We start from the raw sequence: 27,890 nt of genomic DNA, 5'->3' as shown, positions 1-27,890 counted from the left end.
CAGTGCCGAGCGCCGGCCGAGGGGGCGAGGGCGGCTGCTGGCAGCGCGGGGTCCCCTCTGCCTGGTTCGGGAGGTGGTGGATCTTTGCCACCTCCACCTTTATTTCTCCTTCCCCAAGTACCGGATGCACCCTGTTCTTAGGAGGAACGCTGGACACAAAGCCGAGCGGGGTGGCCTCCAGACAAAGGGGCATGTGAGGGACGTCAGCCCCGAGGGCAGTTGGGCATCAGCTGAGGACGGGAAGAAGTGGAGCCACAAACCCAAAGAGGTGACCTAGATAAGAAGCCCCTGTCTCTTCAGGAGTGAGGTGCCAACGCTGACACTTGAAGACCATTCCAGCCTCCTGTGCATTGCCCGCCCTCACGCCACACCTGGGCATTCCAGGAGGGAGACAGGTGTGTTCACGCCTAGAACTGTGCGCGCCCGCTGCCCCAACATCCACCTTCCCTCCTTTAGCAAGGCCTTTGCTAACTGTCTGCATCCCCTGAATCATGCTCACTCGAGACGTTTGACGTGAGCTGGTTCCGCGAAAGGATGGGTGTCTATTCTGTGTGCACATAACCCATTTGCCCCCACACCTGATAAAAGTATAACATGTGAGCTTTTTGAACTGTTGACTTGTGTTTAGAAGACTCTAAGACGATCAGGAGAGTTCAAAATCCAAGGGCTAGCTGTTTAAATTTGGGAAAAGAAATTCTAGTTCTAGTTGGAAGTCTGTTTCTGTCTCCTGGCAACGTGTGTGTGTCAGAGCGGAAGTGTGCCCACCCACCCCTGTGGAATTTTCTATGTCTGGCTTTACAAAAGTAGATGGATGGCCAAGCCTTCTTACACAGCACTCTGGGTGAACTCAAACTGCCAAACTTTTGGTTAGTTGACACCACCCAAGGACTCCTTGGGAGAGAGAACCAATGTTTATTGAGAATTTAGCCACAAGCAAAGGTATTAGTCCCACAGGACTTCTGTATAAGTATCACCCTCAATCAGAGAAATTGAGCCACAGAGATGTCATTCATAATACAGTCAACATAGCACAGCCACTAAAATGGGTTAAAATCCAAGTAACCTCTTCTGCACCAGACACTCTTCCTCCTCACACGTAAACCCAGCCAGAAATGTCCACCAGGCATTCCATTTGCTTGATTAGTAGTCCAGATTCTTGAATAATGAGATGGGACAGATATTAACGTGAGCTTCAGTAAGTCACTTTCTGGACCGTCATCGTCTCTCTGGTGGGTTGAAAAGGGCAATTGGCTCAATCCATACACTTCCTTTCTGCCTAAACTTCTTTCACTGCTTGGTTAACTTAATCCTAGCTGGTAGATTTTCAACCCAAACTGAATAAAAGATTGAAGGACGAGTTTAGAAACAAACCAAATCCCTATTTTCTTAAAGAAGCCCCAGTGGTTTAGTGGGGGCCAGTCCCATGAGGCTTTCTACTCCCATAAAGATTTACAGCCTCAGAAACCCGAGGGAGCAGTTGTCATCTGACCTGAGTCCAGATCAACTGACTAGCAATAAGTCAGGTTTTCCTCTCTGGCATAGGGTCCCGATGGGCATTGTAATCAATGGCACAACAAACTTCTACAACGGCCTGCTTGTTCTACTATCTTACCTGGACCTCTCTGTTAATGTAATCATAGAGAATGCTCATTTCTTCTTTTCTCGACTTTGGGAAGTATAGAGGAAACATAATGGTGGCTGAGCATACAAACTCCAGGAAAAGCTTAAAAGGTCTGTGTTGGGAACACACTCCTATTACCATCACTGGAGTATCTCTGGAAAATAGAACCAAGAGCAATTTGTGCTAAGTCGCTGGCCGTGGAAACACAGCCCATAGATTAGGGCTCAGTGTTGCCCCCGAAGCACGTCCAGGACACTTGCATACCTGTCAGGCCTAGGAAACACCTCTGCTGGTACCTCTAAAGTAAGCAGCATAAAGATAGGATTTTGATCTAGAACAAATGTCTACAAAAAGATGTTTCCTTAAAGAAGTGGTTCTCAACCTTCCTAATGCCACGGCCCTTTAATACAGTTCCTCATGTTGTGGTGACCTCCAACCATAAAATTATTTTCATTGCTACTTCATAACTGTAATTTTGCTACTGTTATGAATCGGGCTACCCCTGTGAAAGTGTCTTTTGACTCCCAAAGGGGTCACGACCCACAGATTGAGAACCACTGTCTTAGAGCAAAAGGAAGGCAAGGTCTTAGTAGGACTTGGCAGAAAACATTCTCCATTTGGGGGCAATTAAGTGAAATGACTTACTTTAGTATCTATGTGTGGTTGTTACGTAATCTGGGGTCCAGCGTGAAGGGGTGGAGTTTAACCTGTCAATCAGGTTGCTGCTTGATGACCTAATTTGGAAGTGCTACAGAGATAAATAGCTCACTGGAGGCCATACAGTCTCTCTCTCTCTCTCTCTCTCTCTCTCTCTCTCTCTCTCTCTGCTTCATCTTCTTGCTGACAAGCCACATGGATCTATGCTGATGGAGCCAGAGTCCTAGAGCTGGAGGAGCCATGTGGAGACCCACGCCAGCGCTGAGAAGCTTCCACTGCCACTGGATCCACAAGTCGTTCCAACCACTGGCCTGCATTCGGCCCCATTGCATGTGTTGCATGAGTCTGAAGAGATTATAGACTGTTATTGGACATATAGGTTAATATCAGACTTAAGGACTTGATCTGGACTGGGCTGGGATGTTTTCTCAATATTCAACTGCTCTTTGATATAAAGTTCTTATACACATATGAGTGTCTACAAATTTGTTTCTCTAGTCACCCCAGACTAACACTATGATAAGGAGGATTTGGACCATCTGGAAATTGAAACTGTGCCAGAGTCATAAAAATAGGTAAAATAGATACAGTGCAGCAGTTTATGCTTTGATTTGGGAGTCAGGCAGGTCTGGCTCTGCCTTTCATACACTGTAAGACCTTGGCTAGTTACTTAACCCTTCTAATCCTGTTTCCCTGTATAAAAAAGTGGCACCAGTTATGCGAGTCCACGGTTATAGAGGCTTAGAACTGTGTTCGTGCATGATATGGCTTAGTAAATGGTCATTAGCAGCCCCCAAAATAAAATTCTGAAAATTGGAACCCACTTTCTCACATTAAAAATTCTACCTCATCATATTTTTAATGAAGAAACTGAGGTCCATATTTTAAGCTAATAACTGAGTGATGACAGAACAAATTGGATACAGGCCATCTGACCAGTATCTGCTAATTAGACCAGAAGCTCTTAAATAGTGACTAAGGGGAAACAAGTGACCTAATTATACGTGATGCCTGACTGTCTTACCTCAGATAACAGCCATCCTACAAAACAATTCTCACCTTCTGAGCTTTTATGGAGTGTTTAAAGGACCATGTGGCCCGCTCTAAAGAGTAAACAATGCTGATGATGTGGAAAGGAGGCTGGGATAGACACAACACAGAGAGTGAAGTGTTAGGAGCAAAGTACCAAGGAGAGTTTCTTTAAGGTTGAACTGAAAAGAAGCAGTCCGAGAGAAAGGGACTGGGCTGGAAGTCAAAAGACCTGCTTGCGATCCTGGCTCGGCCTCCCAATAGCTGTGAACCTTGGAAATAGCTTAACTTTTCTGTGCCTTTGCTCTCTTCCTGCTCCCACCTCACGGAAGTGTTCTGACTACAAGCATAAAATCAATCACATACGGAAATATTTTCGAGACACTAGTAGTAGAAACAATAGCTACTAGCAAAGGCATGTCAATATAGCAACTACATTTTAAAAAGAGCTACAAACAGACAAAAACGAGCCCTGAGCAGAGTTCCCATGTAATAAAATCACTGTCTCCTGCCATTCGTATTCTGCCTGCGTTCTCTCGTGCTCCTGACATGGCTATGGTAATTAAAGATGGCTGAAATGGCTTTTCCCTCCCCAAATTTCTTTCTAACTTTGAATTTCCCGCTTAGAGGGAATGATTAATCAGGCAAGATGCTTCTATTTCCTTAAAAAACGGTATATGCTGTGAAACTAGAACTCCAGACAAGTCTTTTGCCTGTATATCTACGCCCCTAAGGAGCCCTGATGGAGCCGAGGGTTGAGTGCTGGGCTGCCAACCGCAAGGCCCACCACACTCAGACCAGTGATGGGTGCAAAGCATTTAACCGCCGTCCACTGCCCAGTGACTGTTACAGTATAAAAAATGATATGCCAAAAAGTAGGTTATTATTTCATACAGTTAATACTTAAATAGGAACAGTAAAAGAGGTATACAGAACTAAACTGTGTTATAAGAAAGTTTTAAATACTAATGAAAAATATAATTAATACCGGGGAGAATGAGCATTATTATGGGTCCTTAGCATACCCTGGTGTGCAGATGTGTGGTAAACTGAGGGACTGGATGAGGATGTCAGGCAGCTCAATCATCCATGCCAATCACGACGGGTCTAAAAAGCCGAGTCTGGTTGGGGAAGACTGTCATGGTGATGAGATATAAATAAATCTTAATATACATTCTCATGACTAGATCAATACCACCCCCACCCCTGGTAAAGGAACTGTCATAAATGAGTTGTCATATAAGATGCATTATTCCTGTGCCTGGCTACTTCACAATGCCTAAAGGTTGCCTACAGATAAAAGCACTCAGGTTCTATAGCCAGCCCACCATAAAGGTAGTGAACTCTGTTTTGACATCTCTTGCTGATACTGATCAAAGATTACTCCCGCTGGGGTGGGCTGGGTGGCAGGGTTGAGGTTAACTAGGACTAGATCAAGATGCTGACTCACTTCACTGCTTGCTATGTTCCTTGCTTATGCTATGACCCATTCACTGTGTGATATGCTGGCTGTGTGATGTGCATGCTGATCTGTCAGCCCCATTCTAGGTACACCCATTCTCTCTCTCAGTCCTGACATGGCAAGAGGAGCCCCTGTGCCCTCTGTCTGTCTGTCTGTCTTTAATATTTGTCCACAATTGCTAAGACCCTTCTGAGGACCCATTTGAGGACCCCTCACCCCAACATCTGGCACCTGAACGAGGGACTTTAAGGAAAGAACTCCATAGAGAGGAGAACCGAATCCCTGCACAACAGCTTTGAGACCCCCCAGGATAGCTAAGAACTGGGGAATTATTGTGAAGTGAGAATTCGGTTGGGGGATTAAGAAATATTTGACAGGGTTATGGGGCAAAATAAGAGTAAGTCTGAGTCTGAAGTTACTGTATTCTGCTTACCTGTTTGTTAAAACAACAGGACGTAGCAATAACAAAATGAAACATGAAAGAATTTCTACAAGTAGTGAAAACGTGCAATCCATGGTTCCCTGAGGAAGGAACCTCAGCCCTAGGGACCTGGGAAAGGGTCGCTACAAATTTTAGAAAAGCATACACAAAGGGGGATAATGTCCCCATGGAGACCTGGTCTCTGTGGGCACGATTTAAGATGATTTTAGCACCTGTGCAGCTAGAGAAAGAAGAAAAGAAAGAGGATGACCAGTGCAGTCAAAAGTCTTATCTAAGCGATCCACGGTGACAAAGACAGACCCAAACCTCTCTGAGCACGTATGAGGGAGTGTTAGAAGAAACCAGAAGAGCAGACCTCAACCCAAAACAAAACCTCATGGCCATTGCCTCTCTGTCCCCTGGGAAGTGTACCACCTGGGACCCCAGACAGAAGAAGGCCGCAGAAGAGTTAAGAGTCAGGCTACAGAACAGTCAGAAAGTACCCTTTACTTTCAAGGATGGAGGAGGGAACTTCAGAACAAGCAGATCTGGAGACCAGACTGGCTTTCCCTGATGTGAACAGTGCACAGGATGTGAGAAATGGCATTATAACGCTTTCCCTATCAAGACGTTAAAAGAGATCAAAGAAGCAGTTAAAAACTATGGGGTAGACTATCATTTTGTAACTGGCATGATCAGGTCCAGGACTGAGGCTGAGTGTTTCCTGCCTTCCGATTGGAAATTGTTAATAGAAGCCTGCCTTGTTCCATTGGATGACTTGCAACATGGAACGTGGCGGAGTGAAGGAGCAGAGCCTCAGGCTCACAGAAAAAGAAAGTGGTGTACCCAGAGGGTGAATCAGTTATTAGGGAACAGAGATTTTTATAGCATTGAAGCCCAATTGCTAATTCCTAGGCATGGACTTTCGCAGATACGTGAAATTTGCTTGCGAACTTGGGAACAGATATAGTGCCGTCTGGGGAAAAGGGGCCCATTACACTGAAATACGGCAGTGCAATGATAAGCCCTATGCAGAATTGGTGCCTCGTCTACAGGAAGCAGTCCATAAAAGCGTGAAAAGTAAAGAAGCAGCGGAAATCCTGCTGCAAACTTTAGCTTTTGATAATGCCAGCCATGAATGTAAAGCTTCGATCCGTCAGTCCAGAAAGCAGGGTCAATATTAGACTATATTAAGCTTTGCAGAGGAATTGGGTCTGAGACATTTAAGGAAGACCTTCAGGCTGCTGCCGTGACAAATTATGCTAAACCCAAGGGAAAATGTTTTAACTGCAAGAAGGTCGGACCTTTCCAGAGACAATACCCACAATGCTGCTCATACAACTCAACAACTGGGATTGGCCCAGGGCTGCCAGGTGATCGAGAACCCCTCTGCAAAAAGGGGAACCGCTGGGCTAGCCAGTGTCCTTTGCAGGGAGTGCAGGGAGAGCTGCACAGCAGGGAAAGGAGGAGCAGGGCAGCCTTTGAACCCCACCCAACAGAGCCCAGAGAGCACAGTTTCAGTCCAACTGGATGCACCAGCTTATCAATCAGCTGATCAAGTGGCCTTATCACTGGATCCCGCCTCCAGAAAGAACATAGCAGTTGATCTAACCAGCCAAGGAGAAGTTCAGCTGGCCCCAGGGGGACCCCCAGCAATTGTTAAGACTGTTTCTGCCTAGAGGGAACTGTATGACTGCTGTTAGAAAAAATCTAACTTAAATTCTCAAGATGTTCAAATTGTTACTGAAATTATTGATCAAAATGATGGAGAAGTTAGCCAGGAAAAAGTAGGACAAAGTGAAAAAGTCCTACAATGTATAGCAGTACAGTTTAATTAAACCTGTAGCCACACTTAACCCTATACATTTATGGGCACGTGATTGGTTATGTAAATTAATTCAGAAAAAACAAAAACATAGCTATACTGAAAAGACTCTCAATCCCGGATTTATCCTGTGCATGTCCTGAAGGCTGAACAACGCCATTGGTGTCCGCTTTCTATGGACTGACTCCACAGGTACTGAGGTCGGTCATTTCTCCAGGAGCAGAGCTTCCGAATGTGCATAATGATGTAACCTATCTAAGCGATTCAACTGATTTTACATCAAACAGAGTTGACAATTACAGAGAGCATTTTAAAATTTCAATTACTAAAACAGAAGGGAGAGACAAAAATGGAAGTCTAAAGGAAATTCTATATATGACAAATTTCCTTCAGCTTTATTAACCCCCAATTTTTTCCCTCTAACAAAAATTTTTTTAAATATTTAGAGCAAAAGTGTACTTTTCCACCCCTAAAGGGAAATCCAACCGTGAGAAGATTTGGTGGAAAGACAAAAATCACGTTTGGGATCTGGGTTTGCTAACAGCCCAAAGGGAGGGGCTGTTTGTGTATGCCTTTTCAGGCGAAAGAGAGCACACATGAAACTCTCTTCAGCGGGTGTGACCAGGGAAGGAGAGGACAACCCCTGACATGGCATGGGGGACAGAAGAGGACCCAGAGAACTCGCCTCCAGGGCCAGATCTTATCAGAGACATCCAGAAGACATCGCTGATTCATGAGAAAGGCAATTGCTGCCTTTCTAAGACTTAACATTGCTACTGTCACCAGAAAGACACTCTCGAGCTCTAGCAAAAGGGAACATTTTGTTCAAACTCTCACCTACTCTAGGCCACGCAAAGGTGGACAATGAACTGGAAGAGCAGACGGCTGGGCGACAACCGACTGCATTCAAATTATGGACTTGCAGCAGCAATTGATGCTGAAATATTATTGAAATACTACAAATTTGGCATAACCCCTTATCTGTATAATGAAACCTTACACGGTTGATCCTGAATTAGAAACAAAATGCAGGGACTTAAAGGAAGCAAACAGCTAGAGAAGGAGATCTTCAATACTTTTAAAGATGGCTTGAAAGCGTCTCCTAGCACAGACCCCACCAAACAATTGCTAGATAGTTTCTTCGGCTTGGACCCACGAGCATGGGTCACAGTCTATAGCCTGGCTTTGGCTCTGGATTCACTGTCTTGCTCATCGTCATCATTTTGGTCCTTGTGGCTGCTTGCTATTTCTGCAGAAAGCTTTGGCCCATGGAGGAAAGTCAGACCACTTCTACGTAGCTCTTTGGAATTTGAAACAGAATACACAATGGGGAATTGTGGTAAACGGAGGGACTGGATGGGAATGTGATACACCTAAATGATTCATGCTCATACGATGGGTCTGGAAAGCCAACTGTGGTGGGGAAGAGTCTCACGGTGATGAGGTAGAAATACGTCTTTATATACATTCTCATGACTGGGCACAGTTCCTCCAATAACCCCCCCATAAAGGAACTGTCTTAAAGGAGCTACCATATAAGATTAATCACTATGCCTAAAGGTCATCTATAGATGAAAAAGCAATCAGGTTCTATAGCCAACCCACCGTAAAGGTAGCATCCCTCTGGGGAGAGCTCAGCGGGGTTCAAGGTCAAGTAGCACTGGGTCAAGATGCTTACCTCATTGCGTGTTTATTATGTTACTCGCTTGTGATGTTACCTATTAACTATGTCATATGTTAGCTGTATGATGTACATGCCTTATGAAAGATCTGTAAGCCCCACTATATATACTCATTGGGAAACACATTCTCTCTCTCTCAGTGCTGACATGGGATGTGGAGCCCCCGTGCCCCTCTGTCTGTCTGTCTGTCTTTAATATTTTCCACAATCACAAAGCCGTTTCCTGAGAACCCGAGGACCCGTTCAAGTGTTGGAGACTCCCCTCACCCCAACAGAGATGGACATTTTAAAAGAATAAGGAGTGTAAATTAGTGATTTCCACATTGGGTGGTTGCCCAGTCACCCACCTTAGAGAGAACCCTGATGACAAGTGCCATTTTAACAACCAGTTTGCTGAGCTCAACAAAAAAGTAAGTTCTGCCCAACTGGGGTGAAGCAGCTGAATGCCACCTCTGACTCAAGCCCTCCAGCCACTCTGCAGAAGCCAGGCGAGGCGCTCTGCTCCTGTAAGGGTCTGCAGTTTGGGAGTGCTTCAGGAGCAGCCCTGTGCCGTCCCACGGGGTCGCTGTGAGGCCAAGTAGGCTGCATGGCCCTGGGTATGCAGCCTTCATGCTCCGGAATAACACTGATGATAAAGAGCACTGAAGCACCCACCTCAAGGTGAACCCAGTTAGCTGGCTGGCATGTTTCAGCACTTACAAATGAAACCTAACCTGAACCCAAACTATGACCTTCAGAGTCTTTCTCTAAGGCCTAGTCTTTTCAATCAGGCGTCACAGAATAGAGCGAGCAAGAGTTAACAAAAACAGGAAGCATACAGGTAGTTTTCTAGGGGAGAAAAGAGACCACCAATTCATGTAAAATGCAGAGGCACAATTTTAAGTCTTAAACAGGGCAAAAAAAAAAAAGATAAAGACAAGTCATTCGGATGAAGAGGACCATAGGAGACCGTAATGGAGTCCCAGTAAGTCTTTACAGGAGTAGGAAGCCCCGTCTTTCTCCTGTGGAGCAGCTGGTGGTTTTGAACTGCTGACTTGTGGTTAGCAACCCAAAGCATAACCCACAATGTCACCACCAAGGCTCCTAGGCTGACCCTTGTACCCAAGTCACATCAGATGCATATTCACACAAGCCCCTAAGGGCTAGGCTGCCCCTCACTGGGAGAGGGACAGTGGGTTCCAGCCCTGTAAGATTAGAATCTTGGAAACTCAGTCCTAGCCTTCCGCAAACCTAGGAGACCTAAAAACCAATGCTCTCTTCTTCCAAAATTATGATTCCCAAGAAATTCTGGAACTTTCTTCCTTCTAAGATTCTTAGCTGAGAGAGAGTCAAATCTCTCTGATCACTGCTCTGATCACTTCTCTTCAATTTGAAAACAGCACTGCTTTCCGGGCCTCTACTGGTTTCACACCTGCTTCTAATTAATTATATCTCCGATCAAACTTTCTTCTTAAAAATTCCATTGATTTTCAGTGACCAATGAAGATTTCTGTTTCTATCTGTACATCTTAGGGAGACATTTTCGTTTTCATTATTGATTTACCTGGCTTTTCTTCTTTACAAGAACAGGCCAACTCTCAATTAAGAGAACACTCCTTGGTTTATTTATTACACTGTGAGTAAGCAATATAAAACTTTCTGACCCACAATGCAGAAAAAAAACAGTGCAAGCTCTCCCATGCCTCCATGTCCTTGCATATAGCATTTGTATGGAAATTATAAAGCCCCCTGAGGATCCTAAGGATCAAGCGCTGTCACCACCCCAAGTTTCATCACCACCACTGTCATCATCAGTAGATGTATTGCATTTCTGCCTAATGCATCAGGTTATTTCTGTTTATTTATAATCATAGAAGAACTTCCTTCTTGAAAAATGTCACTGTTCTTCTAAATGGTCTAATTCAGTTACTGTAGAAATTAGATCCACCTTTCTTTCCATTGCCAACCCTGTAGCAAAGAGGAAGCTATATGCATGCTTCTGAGCAGCCCCTAAGTCTATCCTTTTCAGAAAAGGTCCCTCTTTGTCAGGAAATGGGCCTAATAGCCTATTTTGTCATGTTTTCTGCTTAAATTCTTCCTCCATGATCGTCACCTTTTTAGATGCTGGTTTGGGGTCCACGGGTTACAATACCAATCGTAGAGTCCACCAGTGCAGGATTATGAATGAGCATCCTCCCTGCTTCTACGGTCTGTGGTTACCACATCTAACCTGGTGCCTTCGTCACGGGACTCGCTCTCCTGGACAGCTAGTTCTTCTGGCTGAACAGGAGGTAGCTGCTAAGGCTTGCCGGGATAATCAGATAAAGGCCTAGTTTCAATTTCATCAAATTATCTTTTAATTTACTTTCCAGCTTGAAAGAAGATAGTTAGTCCCTCTTATTTGGGATTCTGTATGTAAATTCTGACCTCCACTTAAAGCAGTACATATCACAGAGAGTTCATATTAAGACCACAACATGTTAAAACAAAGGGCAGACATATACTGAAAGAGACATCAAGTGTTTTAAGGTAGTTTAAACCAGCTGTATATTATGAAGTGTCTCAATGGTGGCTTGTCACCTCCAAAGCAAGACTGTAGATCAGATAGCGATGACCTCCACCGGTGACCCCTTGCTTGGATTCTGCATTCTGAATAGGACATCGCTGAGGCCTGGTGAAGGCAGGATTGGAGAAAGCACCCAACAAAAACCGTTTGTCAGGAGTCCAAGATTGCCTGAGTTTAAAGCCCTCTTGCTGCCTCTGTGATCCTAAACAAGTCATATAGCCTCCCTCAGTCTCCTCTTCTACAAAATAGGAACAACATCCTCTGTTGTGCATTTCTTTCTTTTTAAAAAAAAAAAAAACATTTTATTGGGGGCTCATACAACTCTTATCACAAGCCATCTGTCCATCCATTGTGTCAAGCACGTTGTGTCAAGTACATTTGTTGCCGCCATCAATCTCAAAACATTTTCTTTCTACTTGAGCCCTTAGTATCGGCTCCTCATTTTTCCCTCCCTCCCCCACCTGCTGTGCATTTCACATTGCTTTCTACACTAAAATACTTAGTAAAGTATTTCATACTCATTGACTTGTAGGCTCTTGATACATATTAGTCGTCATCATCATCACCACCATCATTACTTGGAGGTCTCACCATATATGATCAAATTCACCACAGGGACTACACTCCAGGTAAACAGAAAAGCCAAACCCACTGCCATCAGGTCAGTTCTGACTCCTAGTGACTCTATATGGGGTTTCCAAGATAATCAGTCTTTATAGGAGCTGACAGCACCGTCACTGGCAGGTGGTTTTAAACTTCTGACCTTGTGAATAGCCTCCCGGTACTTAGCCCACTGTGCCACCAAAGCGCCTCCTTAGACCAGGTAGAGGTATACATTAATATCAGATTGTTGTTTTACCAGCTTATCCCTACAAATTTGGAGGAAACAAACAGAGGACTAAGTTTGGGGTACAAGGAGGACGGGAATATAAATGAGGTCATATAGCCCTGGCCTCCTCCATCAGAACGCATTGGCAGAGCCTCTGTTTACAGAAGTAAATAGAATTGCAACTAGTTTGGAACTTCTTCTTCTCTGAGGCTAGACTATATGGCAGTAGATGAAATGATCTCGTTTGTTTTTTGTTGTCAACAAAAAGGCTATTGGTAGCCTTTACAAGGGACACAGTAAAATAATAGAAAAGACAAACACAATCATTTTTATAAGGAGCTCATAGGTAGGAACTAAGCAGACGAATGTACAATTTATAATTTGGAATATTGCTTAATAGCATATTTTAAATTATTACTCTTGATTGATGATTTTGAGAATCCCAGGTCCCACCAGACTTAATCTTCTATACAGTAGTTCTCTAAATACTACTTCTAAAGTCATAAATATTTCACTTTTCTGGTTAACCTCCAGCTGGTAATCAATGAAATGATCTTATTTGATTCTAGGACAGTAGCCAGGAAGTTGGTCTTGTCTATAAAGCTACTCTTCACAGAATTGAGATTCAATGATAGGTCCCCAGAGACTTGGAGGAGAGGCACTACAACTGCTCCCGTTGGAGCTGCTCACATAGCCTTGAGAATAACTGAAGAGAAAAAGGAAGTTAACTCAGTGATGCTGATATGATCCCGCCAGTCAGCAGCCTCGGTGCGGTTCCAAAGACTGTCTTAGGTTGCACAAGATGCTTGTTCAAAACCCAAGACACAGCGCACCACGATGGGGTCACTCCACCTCACCGTGACCTTGCAGGGCAGAGAGTGTCCAAGACTGTGACTCTACAGACGCAGACAGGGCGTGTTTCTAGTGGGGAGCACAGAGCTGCTGGTGAGTTTGCAGCACGAATCTCCTGGTTGACAGCTGAGTCGTTTCAGTCATGTGTCCCAGGGCAGCTTACCCAGCACGTAGTAAGCCAGGCTTTCTAAAACGGAGCCCTATGAATTCCACTTTACCTATGATTTCTTCGGTACACACCGAAGAACATCCGCCCGAGGCCAGAGGTTTTTATTTTGCTAAGAACTTAATGTAATTGCCATTATGTTTTTTATTCCAACACAATTTTGTGTTTTTCCCGGGGTTGCTTTTCTGTCCCTTTTCTGTGTAAGCGTCACCAATTCATTTCCACATTCTGCTGGAGAACCCTATGGAGCGTGCTGTGAGTCAGGACCGGCTCTGGGGCCCCTAACAACATCAACATTAACTATAACTAGAGAACCCCCAAACTCCTCTCAACACGGCCGAATGCAATGGGGGCAGAATGAACTGCTTGCTCTCTCTCTGCCCGAAAGCAAGCCTTTCCCTTTGCTGTTATCAGGGAGATTCCTTCTATCTGCTTTAGCCTCTGCAACACCCCCAGCCAGACCATGCTCAAAAACTCACAGCCTTGGGGTCGATGCTGACGCACAGAGGCCAACCCCACGGGAGAACTGCCCCTGTGGGTTTCCAAGACTCTAACTCTTTATGGGAGCAGAAAGCACGGACTTTCTCCCGTAGAGTGGCAGGTGGTTTCCAACTGCTGACCTTGTGATTAGCAGCCCGACTCGTAACCAGCACACCACCAAGGCTTCTTGAACTGCACCATACAACTGTTCTATTGGGGATTCAGAAAGATTTCTGCCCAGTTGTCTCCCCCAAATACATGCGAGACCCAAGAGTGCTGCTTGCTACACATGGTAAAGGACTATACACTTGGAGGTCAACGAAAGCAGGTCAGAGGTTATTCTCCCTGGGGGTTGTCAACTATCTAGAGCAATCAGACTGTGTAGTCTGTCCCACCCTCAGTAGGGCCCACTCCCTTCTGGTAAGGATAGTAGATTGTTCCCCTGAAGGAGCGACCAGGGAGGGCAAGCCCACTAAGGGTGACCAAGGTTAGGCTGCCATATCGAGTCTAGGGTCCACCCATCTTTTCACATGTATACCTCTCGTCCCTCCCCTTCCTACTATGTGTACACCCCTAACTCATCCCCTTCCTGTGATGTGTGTGTCTATTGTATAGCCCCTTCCTGTGATGTGGCTACCTGTAATCACGCCCCTAAGTATATGTGGTCCTTGACCAGAAATGAAGGCAGAGACTCTCTGCCCGAGCTGTGCACAGACCTGGCTGTTCATGGAGTGAGCATGCTACCATGAAATTTGTCTGACTCCATTTTTCTCTCTCTCCTATCTCTATTATTACTATACTATAATCTTTATATATCATAACCATACCATTGTGCCTATGGGACCTGTGATATAGTTGTGAGGGGCTGGTTTCCAACCACAAGTAAACCCACATTCAGGGTCCAAAGCTAAGCCCAAATCGGACACGTGTTCTCAATGCTGTCCCCCCACAGGGTGAAGGCTGGTTCCTGGGGGAGAGGAGAAAGAATCTTACTCCTTCAGTATGAAGTACAGACACTTGGCACTGGTACATAGATCGATGAGGTAATTGTCTTTCTGTGGGATTTACATTTTATTGGTGATCACAGTAAGAGGAACAGCGCCCCAAAAGGCTTCTTAGGGGCCAACAAAAACAAGAGGTGAGATGAGGGAGGGGGCAGCAGGGAGGGAGGGGGAAAAATGAGGACCTGATGCCGGGGGCTTAAGTGGAGAGCAAATGTTTTGAGAATGATGAGGGCAATGAATGTACAAATGTGCTTTACACAATTGATGTATGTATGGATTGTGATAAGAGTTGTATGAGCCCTTAATAAAATGATTAAAAATAATAATAATAAAATAAATAAATTTAAGATATGCAGAGCAGAAAAAGAAGGAAAAAAATAAGAGGAAAAGAGAATTCTTTTAATAAGAACCCAGCTTTGGGTGGGTTTGCCCAGCTCTGCAGGGCCCGCCTCTTTTTGCCTGGGAGCCAGGTGTATTCACGGGAGGACAGGGTCACATAGGAAGACAAAGTAGAAGAAAACTAGAAAAGAAGAATAAAAATATTAAAATGGATCAAAAGTACAAACACCAAATGGAAAAAAGTAAAATAAAGTTAAAAGTAAAACTGTAAAAAAAACCCACAAAAACAAGAGGTGAGGTGCTCCAAATAGCTGGTGTCTCATGTGCCCCTCCACATAGCTCTCCTTTCCACGTGGGCGAACTTGCTCGGCAGGGTTGTGGATGGACTCGGGAGCGTGAGTGGTGGATTCTGCATCGAGCCGCTAACCACAGGGAAGCCATTTGAAACCACCCCCTGGTCCTCGGGGAAGAGGAGGCTCTGCTCCCGTGGAAGTGGGCACTTTGGGAAACTCAAAGGGAGAGTGCTCCTCTGTCCTGCAGAGTGGCTCTGAGTCAGAAGTCACCCGCAGCTCTGGGGGAAAGCTGTGGCAGTCTGCTTCCATAACGATGGCTTCTTGGGAAGCCTCTAGAACAATTCTGCTCTGTCCTGTATGGCAGCCTTGCTGTGAGTTGGATTTGATTTGACAGCTATGCGTACTAACAGCTGGAAGAGTTTGCATTACTTGCTGCTTACAAAGTAGGGACTCTGAGCCATATTTTCATCATGACAACTTGGGTGTCTATCTGCAGGAATGTAGTGCAAATTAAAAGTCCCCTCAGCCTTGAAAAGCAAATGAAAACAACAACACAGTCAGTCCTGAAAGTTCCCCACGAGTCTCAATATCAGGCCCTGAAAATATCAGACCCTCACGGCCTTTCTCCTGAGATGCCTCTGGGTGGGCTTGAACACCAAACCTTTCACGCAGCACACTCCAGGATTTGCATCCCTCCAGGATTCTAGTGTCAGTATTAGCGGTTCTTGTATCAGGCATTTTAACTTGAGTTTCTCCTTCGCCTTTAAAACTGCCACACGTGATTAAATGGACTCACTAGTCCAATAGCACCTTCGCTGAGCTGCTTGGGAATATTTCAAAATGCATGTGGTGTGCGTACTATTAAGATTACTCTGGAGATTAGGTATTGTTTATTGATTTACTTATTGATAGTATGTTTCTGTGCTCGTTCAGGTCTCAGGGAATGTCAGCCGGAAGGAGACCAGCCCCCATGTTCCTAAAGGAGAAGAATATTCTCATGTTGACTGAAGAAGGTATGGACACCTACCAATCGGCATCTCTGTGAGCCAAAAACCTCCTTTACCAAATCTGTGTCCACCAGCTGCTGGCAGAGTAAAAGGACATACAGCCAGAATGCTCCTCAGAGACAAGGATGGTGTGATAATTACATCATCTCCTGTCAACTTGTGAAGGGGTAGAGTCTAGCTTGTCAATCGGGTCTCAGCTTGATGACCTCATGTGGAGCTGCTACGGAAATAAATAGCTCACTGGAGGCCAGATACACTCTCTCTCTGCTTCCTCTTCCTTTTGACAAGCCACTTTTGGTAAAGTGGAGGGGCAGCGAAATAGAGGAAGGCCCTGGACAAGGTGGACGGACACAGTGGCTGCATCAGTGGGCTCAGGTACAGCAACCATTTGAGGATGGCGCAGGCAGGGCAGGGTTGCTTTCTGTTGTGCATGGGTGCTGTGGGTGAGAGCCAACACGATGGCACCAGACAACAACAATTCCACCGCAGTACACAGACCCATTTTCACTGGATTCGCTCACAAATGATAAAAGCCTTGGCAACCAGGAAGCATGGTGCTCAATTAAATACACATTTTTATTAACTGACATTGTTCTTAGATAAGATAAATGGAACTTAAGATAGGTTTTGTCAACATTTTTCAGGCACAGTTAACATCTTAAAAATGAATATATATATGGATAATAGAGAACAGACACATCGAAAGAGAACTGTCTTATAAAAGAAAGGGCTCCTTCTATATCCATTTTAAAAGATGGTCTGGGCATTGGGCCTCCACTCAAGTACTCCCTCAACGCAAGAACACTTTGTTCTACTAACAGGGCACTCTGTGATGTTCACCTTCCTGACACGATCGCTAAAGACAAAGCAGATGCATAAGCAAATGTGGTGAAGAAAGCTGATGGTGCCTGGCTATCTAAAGATATCGCATCTGGGGTCTTAAGCCTTGAAGATAAACAAGTGGCCTTTTACTGAGAAGCAACAAAACCCACATGGAAAAAGCACACCAGCCCGTGTGATCATGAGGTGTCGATGGGATCAGGTATCAGGCATCAAAGCCCAAAACAAACAAACAAAAAGCACATGAATGGGAATGAGGGGAGGGCAGAATGGAGACTCAAGCCCATCAGTTGTCGATTGGACTCCCCTGTCAGAAGGGCCACATGGAAGAGAAGAGCCAGTCAGGGTGCAGTGTAGCACCGATGAAACATGCAACCTTCCTCCAGTTCTTTAATGCTTCCCCCACTACCATGACCCCAATCCTATCTTACAAATCTGGCTAGATCATGAGACATATACTGGTACAGTTAAGAGCTTGCAACACAGGAAATCCAGAACAGACAAACCCCTCAGGACCAATAAGGGGAGTAGTGATCAGTGATACTAGGGTGGTAAGGTGGGGGGGGGCACAATGATCGACATATGGCCCCCATCCCTGAGGGACAGACAGCAGAAAAGTGGGTGAAATGAGACAGTGGTCGGTGTAAGACATGACAAAAGTATAATTTATAAATTATCAAAGGGATATGGGGGAGGAAGGAAGAGGGAAAATGAGGAGCTGATGTCAGGGGCTTAAGTAGAAAATTATGATGACGACAAGAAAAATATGATGACAACAGATGTATATATGTATGACTGTGGTAAGAGCTGTAAGAGCCCCCAATAATTTTTTTTTTTTAAAAAGATGATCTGGGAACAAGACCATCTTATTTGAACCTACCTCTTATTGTTTCAATACAAAAACCAGATCATTCTGATCACTTGCTTATGGTTCAGCCGCTTTTAGCCCTGGTGGGTAAGGAGACAGTCATCAGCAGTAACACTGAGGAGAGCAACAGGGAAGTACTGAATGCATTTCTCCTGCCAGCAGTCCCTCCCTCTCGCTGCCATGGAGACCACTCTGACTCAGAGACCCTGTTGGACAGAGACTAGGTTTCTGAGGCTGTCACTCCTTATGGGTGTCAAAAAAGTCTCCTCTTTCTCCCATGGGCCGACTGGTGGTTTTGAACTGCTGATCTTGCCATTCGTCACCACTACACCACCAGCAACCCCAGGCCTGCCTAATCACTTTCACCACAAATGGCATGTGCTAGCCACAGGCGAAGCTGCATGGAATGGCAATGAAGTGATATACAAGCAGCATAACTGCAAAAGGCCACTCCAGTGCGTTTCACGGGGCCCACAGTTGGTATCACCATATTCGTGGCACAGCCGAAAAGGCGCTCAACTAACACAAGTGGTAGGATCTGCGTGGCCTCCACAGAATCAAGCAGATATCTAGCCACGGTTTGGAGACAGAAAAGCAGCCACACATAGGCCCTGCCGCTTCACCAGCCGGACACTGAGGCTCAGGGTCGCCTGCTCAGTTGCCCCCGTTTACAAAGCACGCGAGTGGCAGACCAGAGACTTCCAGACCTGTCTTTGCAGCCAGACGGTGCTGACATTCTGCTGGGACACTAGAAAGAGAGAGCACGCAGAGGGCTGGGGACCAACGCGAGGCCAGACGTGCTCGAAAATGGGCCTGCGGAAGCACTGCATTCAGAGAAGGGTGATACCTCGGACCCACAGACCTGACCTCAGAATGGAAGGGCGTTTTTCAGCTGTTCATTTGGAAATCATTTCAGTTTTGCAATAGTTACCAAGTAAAAATAGTCCGCGGGACACTGGGATGCCATCTTCCCCGACTCGCCCATTGTTAACATTTTACCTCATCTGCTTTGGCATGGGTTTTCCATGGATCTGTTTATTGTTAGTGCACCAAACACAACCCAGACCTGTCCCCATGGGTGGGTTCTGACTCAGAGTGACTGTCCGGTGCAGTGGAGCGGCCCTGCCCATGCCCCAGGCTGTCACTTTAGCCACATCTGTCACCCACGGAACAGCCAGAGGGTGCAAAGAACCAGCCTTCACTTAGAAGTTGAGAACTTATTCTTTATTTCGGAGTCACTCAAGGCTAAAGCATGTACAGGTGTACCTCAGAGATATTGGGGTCCACTATAAGACCACCTAGTCAAGCTCGAGTCACACCTGGTTTTGTTTGTTTCCCAGAATATGTAACACTGATGTTTATATGACTCGGTAGAGTAGTAGGAGCCCTGGTGGTGTAGTGGTTACAAGTTGCGCCGCTAGCTGCAAGGTCAGCAGATCAAAACCGCCAGCCACTGCGTGAGAGAGATGAGGCTTTCTACTCCCCTGAAGAGCTGCAGTCCTGGACACCCACAGAGGCAGTTCTGCCCGAGCCCACAGGCTTGCGCCGAGTTGGCATCGCCTGGATGGCAGTGAGTTCGGATTGGGTAGGGTATTACGTGTGCAGGAAAAGATAAGTAGCAGCAGGAACACGTTTGAAAAGTTGTGAGATCACCACTGAGGCTGTAGATCTTGGTGGAGGTAGACTGCCTCATTTTTTCTCCCATGGAGCAGGTGGTGGATTTGAACTGCTGATCTTTCAGTCAGACCCAAAGCAAATTGGTACTGTTGAAAAACAGATGCCAACACAGTTGCCCCTTGTGGAGTTGCCGAATATGCCGTTCTGCTCTGCAAAGCACCGGGAGGGCTCTCTCCTTAAACACGGCAGGACAATGATCAGCTTTGTAAGGCATCTGATGCATGACTAAGATCCGATCGATCATCCATATTGCTCGCTCCGATGTTGTCAGTGTGTCTAATAGTGTTTTCAAACGTAGATGCACTTGTTCGCAGACCAACGCACACCACGCCGCCACCAGGGCTTTAAGAACAGCTGAGGGTCAGATTAGGGTGTCTCATCGGCCTTCTTGAGCCTGGAACATTTCCACGGCCTTTCTCTTTCTTTCCTGGCAACAACATATTTGAAAAGTATAGCTCCCACCAGCATTTAGGGTTGTTTTTTTTTTGAGATTTGGGTTGGGTCTCCGTGGGGAACCCCTCAATGAGAAGGTCTGACACGGGGACTCCAACAAGCCACGGACTGTGACCATAGTGTGGGACCAGGCTACGGGCGGCTGGCTTGTATTTAAGGCTGCGATGAGTCGGAGCCGCTCCACAGCCGGGAAGAGCTATGTTCCTGGGCCGGCACGCTGCCAGCGCGGAGCACTGTTTCCAGGGTGTCACGTCTGCAGCCATGCGGCATCCCTCCGTGTCGTATAGTGATGATCATTTTGGTCACCTGGTCAAAATGTGGTCCAATGTCTCAGCAATCTGATAGACAATGTAGAATGACCTCACAGGGTTTCTGAGACGCTGAACCTTGGTGGAGGTGGACGGCCTCATTTTTTTCCCATGGAGCAGGTGGTGGGTTTGAACTGCTGATCTTTCAGTCAGCTCACAGCTGAACCCAAACCCCAAACTCTTTTTAGTAGTTGTTATCCTCGATTACAACTAGTAAACTGAGTTCAGGATTCATTTGCATTTTTCTCATCCCCCTCCCCCCCACCCCCACCTAACTCAGTCAGTGGGTGGGTTTTCATAATTAACTTGAATGTAATTTTTTTCTCTCTCAGTACAGTTGTGCTATTCATCTGAAAGACATCTAGGCTCACTTGTTTCAGTTTGCTGCCACTTTCAGGTCCCTCTTCCCCTCATTGCTGATTTAAATTCACTTTTTGGAACATGTAGAATATTAACATGCCTGCAAAATGATGCTCAACTCCCCGAAGGCCGGGCCTCTGGCAGTGCGGGTGGCCAACTGAAAGGCTGGTGAGGGGACAGGCCCCGGGGCTCGGTGGGTTTCAGCTGGTGGTCTGCCCTGCGAAAGATCGCAGCCATGGGAACCCTGGGGAGCAGCCCAGTCATATGGGGACTGAGTGGAAGTCCAGGCCATGGCACCTGACAACCATCACAGGTAGAAGGCTCATTCAGAGCATCCAAGCAGTGCCACCCCTCCCGTCTTCCCCATCTCCCTTACCCCGTTGTTTGTGGGTAGTCAGCTTTGTTGTTTTCTGGTCAACCTTTGCCTTGTTGCTTTTTTAGAATTGTTGGCAAACATACCTGTATATTTCCCTCTTATTTCTTATACAAGAGGGGACGGGCAGCAGCGTTCTTTTGTACAGAGCTCTTTTTATTCAGTAAGGGACCTGGAGTCCACTCCACACCAGCTCACAGAGATTCAAAGTTTTCCTCCTTTTTAAAAAACAAAACAAAACACAACTAGTTGCGCAGCACTCCACTGTGTGTGGACCGTCCTTCGCTCAGGAAGCTCCTGCGCTGGGAACGCCGGCGCTTTGTGAAGATGGGTCAAAATCTGATAGGCAGACAAAAGGGAAAAACTAGTCTTTCATGTTCAAACAAGGAATAAGCATATGCTGGAACAAACTCCCCCCAAAACAGGCTTAAAACAAGAGTCACTTCCTTCCATCGCCACCCTGTGTGTATCTACCGTAGGGACAATGGTCAGTGAGGGTGTGAGTCCATTGGGCTCAAATAAAGGGATACGATCCAAGATGGCCACGTTCATTTCTCTGGGCAGATGCCATCTGTTGGCCGAGCCCCTTACAGGCTCCTGAGGGTGGCCTCGCTCTTCAGCAGGACACAAGGACGTCCTGCCATTGCAGCGCAGCGCTCTGGGAGGAGGAGAGCAGAGCTAGCTGATCTTGGGAAAGGGAAGATACGTTCAGTGGGTGTACGCAGCAGCATCTGTACAGAGAGATGGAAAGACTGATGCAGGCTGGGGAGCCCTGGGGCATGGTAGCTAACTGCAAGGACAGCAGTTCAAAACCACCAGTCGCTCTTTGGGAGAGTGCCAAGGCTTTCCACTCCCGTGAAGAGCTGCAGTCTCAGAATTCACAGGGGCAATTCTCTCCTGTCCTATAGGGTCACTATGGGTCAGCACCAACTTGAGGGCAGTGAGTTTGGATCCTTCCAGAAAACTTGGAAAATCAAAGTTAGGAACAGGGAGGCGGGGAGTTAGCAGTATTCAACAGTTCTTTTTAAAATTCAACACTATTTTCCATTTGCATTAAGGTAAGAATAAGGAAAAACGGATCTGCACCTTAACTTACACAAACCCATGATCATAGGGGCAAACGAGAATAAAGTATTCCATGGATATTATCTGAAGGAAAAAATATTTTTGGTGCCCATCAAATATTGCACTATGAAATTCAGGGGCCCAGAGTAGGAGAGACAGGGGCACAGAGGTGCTAACTTCTAAAGAGAAGATAATGTGCTTCCGAGAGGCCTGGCAGCTCTTTCAGGATGCCAGGAATGGAGTGTGTCTGCAGTGTCACACAGATGTAGGGATGTAACTTTAATGGGACTAATTTTAGACTTGATGGTCCTGTCATTTTTAGAAACCGTCATTCTCACAATAGATTAGATGGGGTGGAGTTGATCACACACATTCTCTTTATTTCTGTTTTATTTTCATTTTGGAAGTCTTCAACGTCCAGCCACTAGAATCGTATGATGGTCCCCCTGTGTCTTCTACTCGGCTTCAGTAATGATCAACCAAGGCTAATCTTTCATTTATACGCCTAATTCCCCTGTCCCCGGCTAAAGAATTTTAAAAACAAACCCATATGTAAATCCTTTTTACCTGTCTCTAAAACACACCACACCTAAAAATTAAGATGAGGACTTGAATATCAGTCAAGAGCAATGAGTATTCAAATTTTCCGGATTGTCCTGCAAACGTCTTTGCTGTGTTATTTTCATCAACAGAGCGTTGTCCGTCCGGGTCCGTATGTCATAGCTGACGGCTACGTCTGCAGTTCTCCCTCACATTCCTTCTTCTTGATTTCTCTCTGCCTTGCTGGTCCCTGAGGTTCTCGGGGAAAGAGCCAAGCCATTCATTCTGCAGATGGTGTACATCTGGATTCAGCCAACTGCTGAACATGATCCTCTCTCCTCTGTTTCTCTCCTTCAGGTTGACAGCTAGCTCTAGAGCCGTAACCAGATTCAGATTTGAGTTTTGGAAGGGGGTGGAGGGCACTTTTTTTTCTTTTGGCAAGAATTTTCCACGGGAGGTGATCTGCACTTCCCAGTGCATCCTACCAGGAGCTCTAAGATCTTTGTATATTTCTCTTTGGGTGCAATTAAGATTGTTCAGTGGGCTCAAGTGGCCTGACCCTTCCTTGCCAAAAGTCTATGGAGTTCACGAGTTGAATCATTGTCATCTTAAAAATCAAAAAGAAGAGTTTTATTGACGTATGGTTTACATGCATATCATACACTTCCACATTGCAGCCATATTCAAAAGAGATGCACAATCACACCGCAGGAAGGTCCGGAACATTGTCTTCCCTCGTGTGTTTGTGATTTGTTCCCCATGGCTCTCCAACCCCCACCCCCACCCGCCCCACTGCCGTGCCCCCAGTAAGCCCCTGATGCATTTACTGTCTCTATAGCTTTACCCATCCTGGATTTCATGTACCGGAAAACATACACAAGAAAGAAACAACAACAACAAAAGATGAACAACAGTAAAAAAATCAACCCCAATTGAGAAAAAAGCAGTGAGCATTGAAATCTAGAGCAACCTTAAAATGGGTCAAACGGCAGATCCAATGATCAGGTATCACATCTTCACCTAATTACATGTGCCCTGATGGCGTTTACATACTCTGTCCAATAGCAAGGCTGCCCATATCCCTCGACTATGGTCCGAAGAGATCCCTCAGGGGCTCAGTCCCCGTGGGAACCCTGCAAATGGACTTCGGGTTTCCACGGTCATCCCTTGTCTTCTGCAAATCCAAACAAACAACCTCAAGTTGATGCTGGTGGGTAGTGACCCTGTAGGACAGGGTAGAACTGCCCCTGTGTATTCTGAGACTGTCACTGGTTTGTTTTTGAGCACAGAAAGCTGCTTCTTCCTCCCCCAGCCTGCTGGTGGCTTTGAATTGCTGACTTTGCGACATCAGCCCAACAAGTCTCCGCGACCCAAGCAGGACTCTACTTCTGTAAATCTACCTCTGCAAAGCTCTGACACCGTGCTCTCTTTCGGATTTGGATTTTATTATTTCTTATCCTTGGATCATGCAGCCTGGTGTGTTTCTTCCATGTGGACTTAGTTGACCCCTTATTTAGATGGATGCTTGTTTCAAGATAAGCCTTTAAGATCCCAGACATTGTTCTTTTTGATATCTGGGCACCACACTTTGCTGTAGCACCCCTACCTTTAGTAATTGCATTATGAGGACAAGTGTCAAGCAGGACAATGTCATAACTAACTGTTCTTAGATTGGGGCTAGAATTAAATTCAAGGCCATAGTTTATATATGTCTCTGGCTCATTTTTGCGGCCTCATTATTACTATATGGCAGAAAAAAAATTATCCATCATCCCACCTAGGGCATAAGGTAATTCTACTGATAGTGTCAGTAATTTATCCAATGATAGCGAATTTAACACACTGGTGAGAAAAGGAAGTTCTACAAGTATAGCTGGCTCCATTCCACAAGTATAAGTTCCACAAGTATAACTGCATTCCATTAATTGTTGATTTGTACAGATTTAACTCTTAAATGATTGAGCACTATTACATTGACATTGGGAGTTGGTAATAGGGCAAAATTTCCAGTAACATTTGTTCACAAGGGCAGAATCATGCCTATCATATTAACACATGTCATAGTAAACCATGGAGGGAATTCACATAGCACATACCTAGTGCCCTGGGGCCTCCTTTCACTGAGAACCCTCAAAACCAGGGTTCTGCTTTTGAAGACGTTCTTTGCTTACCCTAGGGCTCTTCCTTCTCCTATGAAGTGGGTGATTCATCTTTTAAAAGAATGTATTTGGGGTTTGCATTGTCGCTGTAGATTGTTTGGGTAATATTGACATCTTCACAATATTAATCATGAACACAGGGTATTTTTCTATCAATGGAGGTCTGTTGTCAACACTTTTAATAGTCTGATTTTTATAATTTGGTGGCATCCGATCAGTAGTTTGTCTCATATTCTCCACATTCTCCCTAGACATATACTGACACCATCGCATCAATTCCGACTCATAGCAACCCTCTCCAGGACTTCTGAGGCTGCTGCGCTTTAGGGAGCAGACTGCCTCACCTTTCTCCCCTAAAGCTGGGGAGTTTGAACCACTGACCTTCCAGTCAGGAGCCTGACACTTACCCAACTCCGACACCAGCACTCCTTCTTCAGAAACAGAGGGGCAAACACTGGCATATGACCTATGAGCATAGAGAATGAGCAGGAAACTGCCATCCGAAGGTCCTCAACATCTCGCCGACTAACCTTCAGTAAGGCAGGTCCCACTAGTCTCATGTGCAGAGTGAGGGACTTCTGGGTTGCCCCTAAGTTGTTTTCTTACTCTGAAGCTTTGGGGCTGTCATTTGCCCGATTGCTGTGGGAATGGTATCAGCATTTGCCCCATAGATCCGGGTCTCACTCATTTTCCTGTTGTGTTAGTCTGGGTACTTTAGAGAAACAAATCCACAGAAACTCATGTATAAGAGAGAGTTTTATGTAAGGGTTAACTGCATCAAGAAAACATCCCAACCCAGTGCTGTCCAAGCCCACAAGTCCAACATTAGCCCATATGTCCTACACCAATCCACAAAGTCCTCCTCCATCTCACGAAACACGCGCAATGATGCCGACTGCAGGAGGACAGCCGAATCAGTGAATGTGTAAGCATCTCAGCGCTGGCAGGGTCTCCACATATCGGCCAGGTTGGCACAATAAACTAACTACCTCACCTGTCTAAATCGCTTCAGAGAGAATGAGCCTGGAGGGAACATTTTTGTTGTTGCTGTTGACCCATGAATGAAAGTTTAGAACTCTAACTGCTGAGGCTGCAATAATGGTCCTGCCAGTTTGAAGTAGTAAAACCAGAATTACTGCTCCATATATGGGCTGGGGGAACAGGTGAACATGGTGCCTATTAATGAAGCTTTCTGAGTTGTTCTGTTTTTTTAGTCACAACTGTCCTTTCAATAAGTTTGTTCGTTTAGAGAAATTTTAAAAGAAAGCAGTTTTGAGTATGTGTGTTCAGGGAAGAAACTGTTAGCAAATTCTGCTTTCTGCGTGACAATTATTATCATCTTTAGAAGCCTGAACTTTTCACTACTGCCAGCTCGCTCCCCTTACTGCAAGTGCTATTGCTACCTTGCCTACATTACTTGAAACAGAAGCAGAATCGGGAGAGGATTCATTTTAGATGCAAGTAATCTGCAAGATGGAGATATTTACAAGGTGTTTCAGGTAACCAGTAGTCCTCTCGAGGAGGTAAATTAACGTACCCATGAAGAAAGAAAACAAGTCGGTTTCAGTTAAGAAAACAAAGAGATAAACATTGAGATAGCCAGAGAAAAGATAACCAGATGTCTCCTGGCAAAGGAATGCCTAGTTTAAAACTGTGCTCACAAATACCATCTCTCTGATAAGCTTTGCCCGCATTCAGCCTCGTGAACGTTCCATCCACCTTTTATGTGCCGGTTGTTCTGCAGGATCCGAGGAAAGGCTTCCCACAAGAGTCCACAGCCGACCCGGCTTTTTCTATTTGGCAGATCCGGATGCCAGGAAAATATTTGAATTAAAACAAACAAACCAAAACACAAATAAAACCTCTTAAGAACTTGTTATCCTTTAGCAGACAGATTCTATTTCCTGCAACATTCTGATAATTATAAGCAGAGTGAGAAAGATGTTAAAATACAATAGGAGGCACAGTCAGGAAAACTAAAGCCGGGCCATTTGTGAACTGCCTCAGACCCCGGTGAGCTTTGGAGACTGCCCGGTTTCTTCAGTGCCAAAACTATCCTTTTGAAACATTTTGTAATAACTGTGGCTTAGAGGAAATAAATCAACACTGAGTTGGAATTTATCAATCTAGCAAAATATGCCTTCAGCCAAGAGTGAAGTTTTTCATCTAAGCTTTGCTTAGAAGGAAGACAACAACACTCTTGAGTAAGCCTGTTGGTGGAAGAAGATTTTAGCTGCTACCGTGCAGAAATACAAAAATTAATGAATAACATGGCTTGCAAACCTGAGCTACAGAGCCTCTGCTTTAAGTGATACAGGTTCGTGGATCCTTCCGGGAACGGGGCTGTCGGGATGGAAGATGCGCTCGGACAGAGTTTGTAGCTCGTACTGACATGGCCATGTGGTGTGAAGGAGCTGAGCCTGTTTGCAAGAGGACTTCAAGAGAGAGGACGCAGGGCCCGGGCTCTGAGTGGTATTGAACCCCATGTGTCAGAATAATAACCTGAAAGGGGGGGGGGTCTCAAATTTTGTGAGACAGAAAAGAAAGAAAACTAATTCAAATACATCAGTTTATACTTAGTCTATCCTCTTTTTTAAAAAAATCATTTTATTAGGGGTTCATACAACTCTTAACACAATCCATACATACATCAATTGTGTAAAGCACATTTGTACATTCATTGCCCTCATCATTCTCAAAACATTTGCTCTCCACCTAAGCCCTTGGCATCAGCTCCTCATTTTCCCCCTCCCTCCCTGCTCCCCACTCCCTCATGAGCCCTTGATCATTTAGAAATTGTTATTTTGTCATATCTTACCCTGTCCGACGTCTCCCTTAAGCCACTTTTCTGTTGTCCGTCCCCCAGGGAGGAGGTTATAGGGAGATCCCTGAAATCGGTTCCCCCTTTCTAACCCACTCTCCCTCCACCCTCCCAGTATCGCCACTCTCACCACTGGTCCTGAAGGGATCATCCATCCTTGATTCCCCTCCCTCCCCGCTCCCCTCTCCCGCATGAGCCCTTGATAGTTTATAAAT

The sequence above is a fragment of the Echinops telfairi genome, unplaced genomic scaffold, assembly GCF_000313985.2.
Source record: "Echinops telfairi isolate 266 unplaced genomic scaffold, ASM31398v2 ScPeMD7_9;HRSCAF=40, whole genome shotgun sequence".
NCBI classification, from domain to species: Eukaryota; Metazoa; Chordata; class Mammalia; order Afrosoricida; family Tenrecidae; genus Echinops; species Echinops telfairi.
This window is presented reverse-complemented; position numbering follows the sequence as displayed.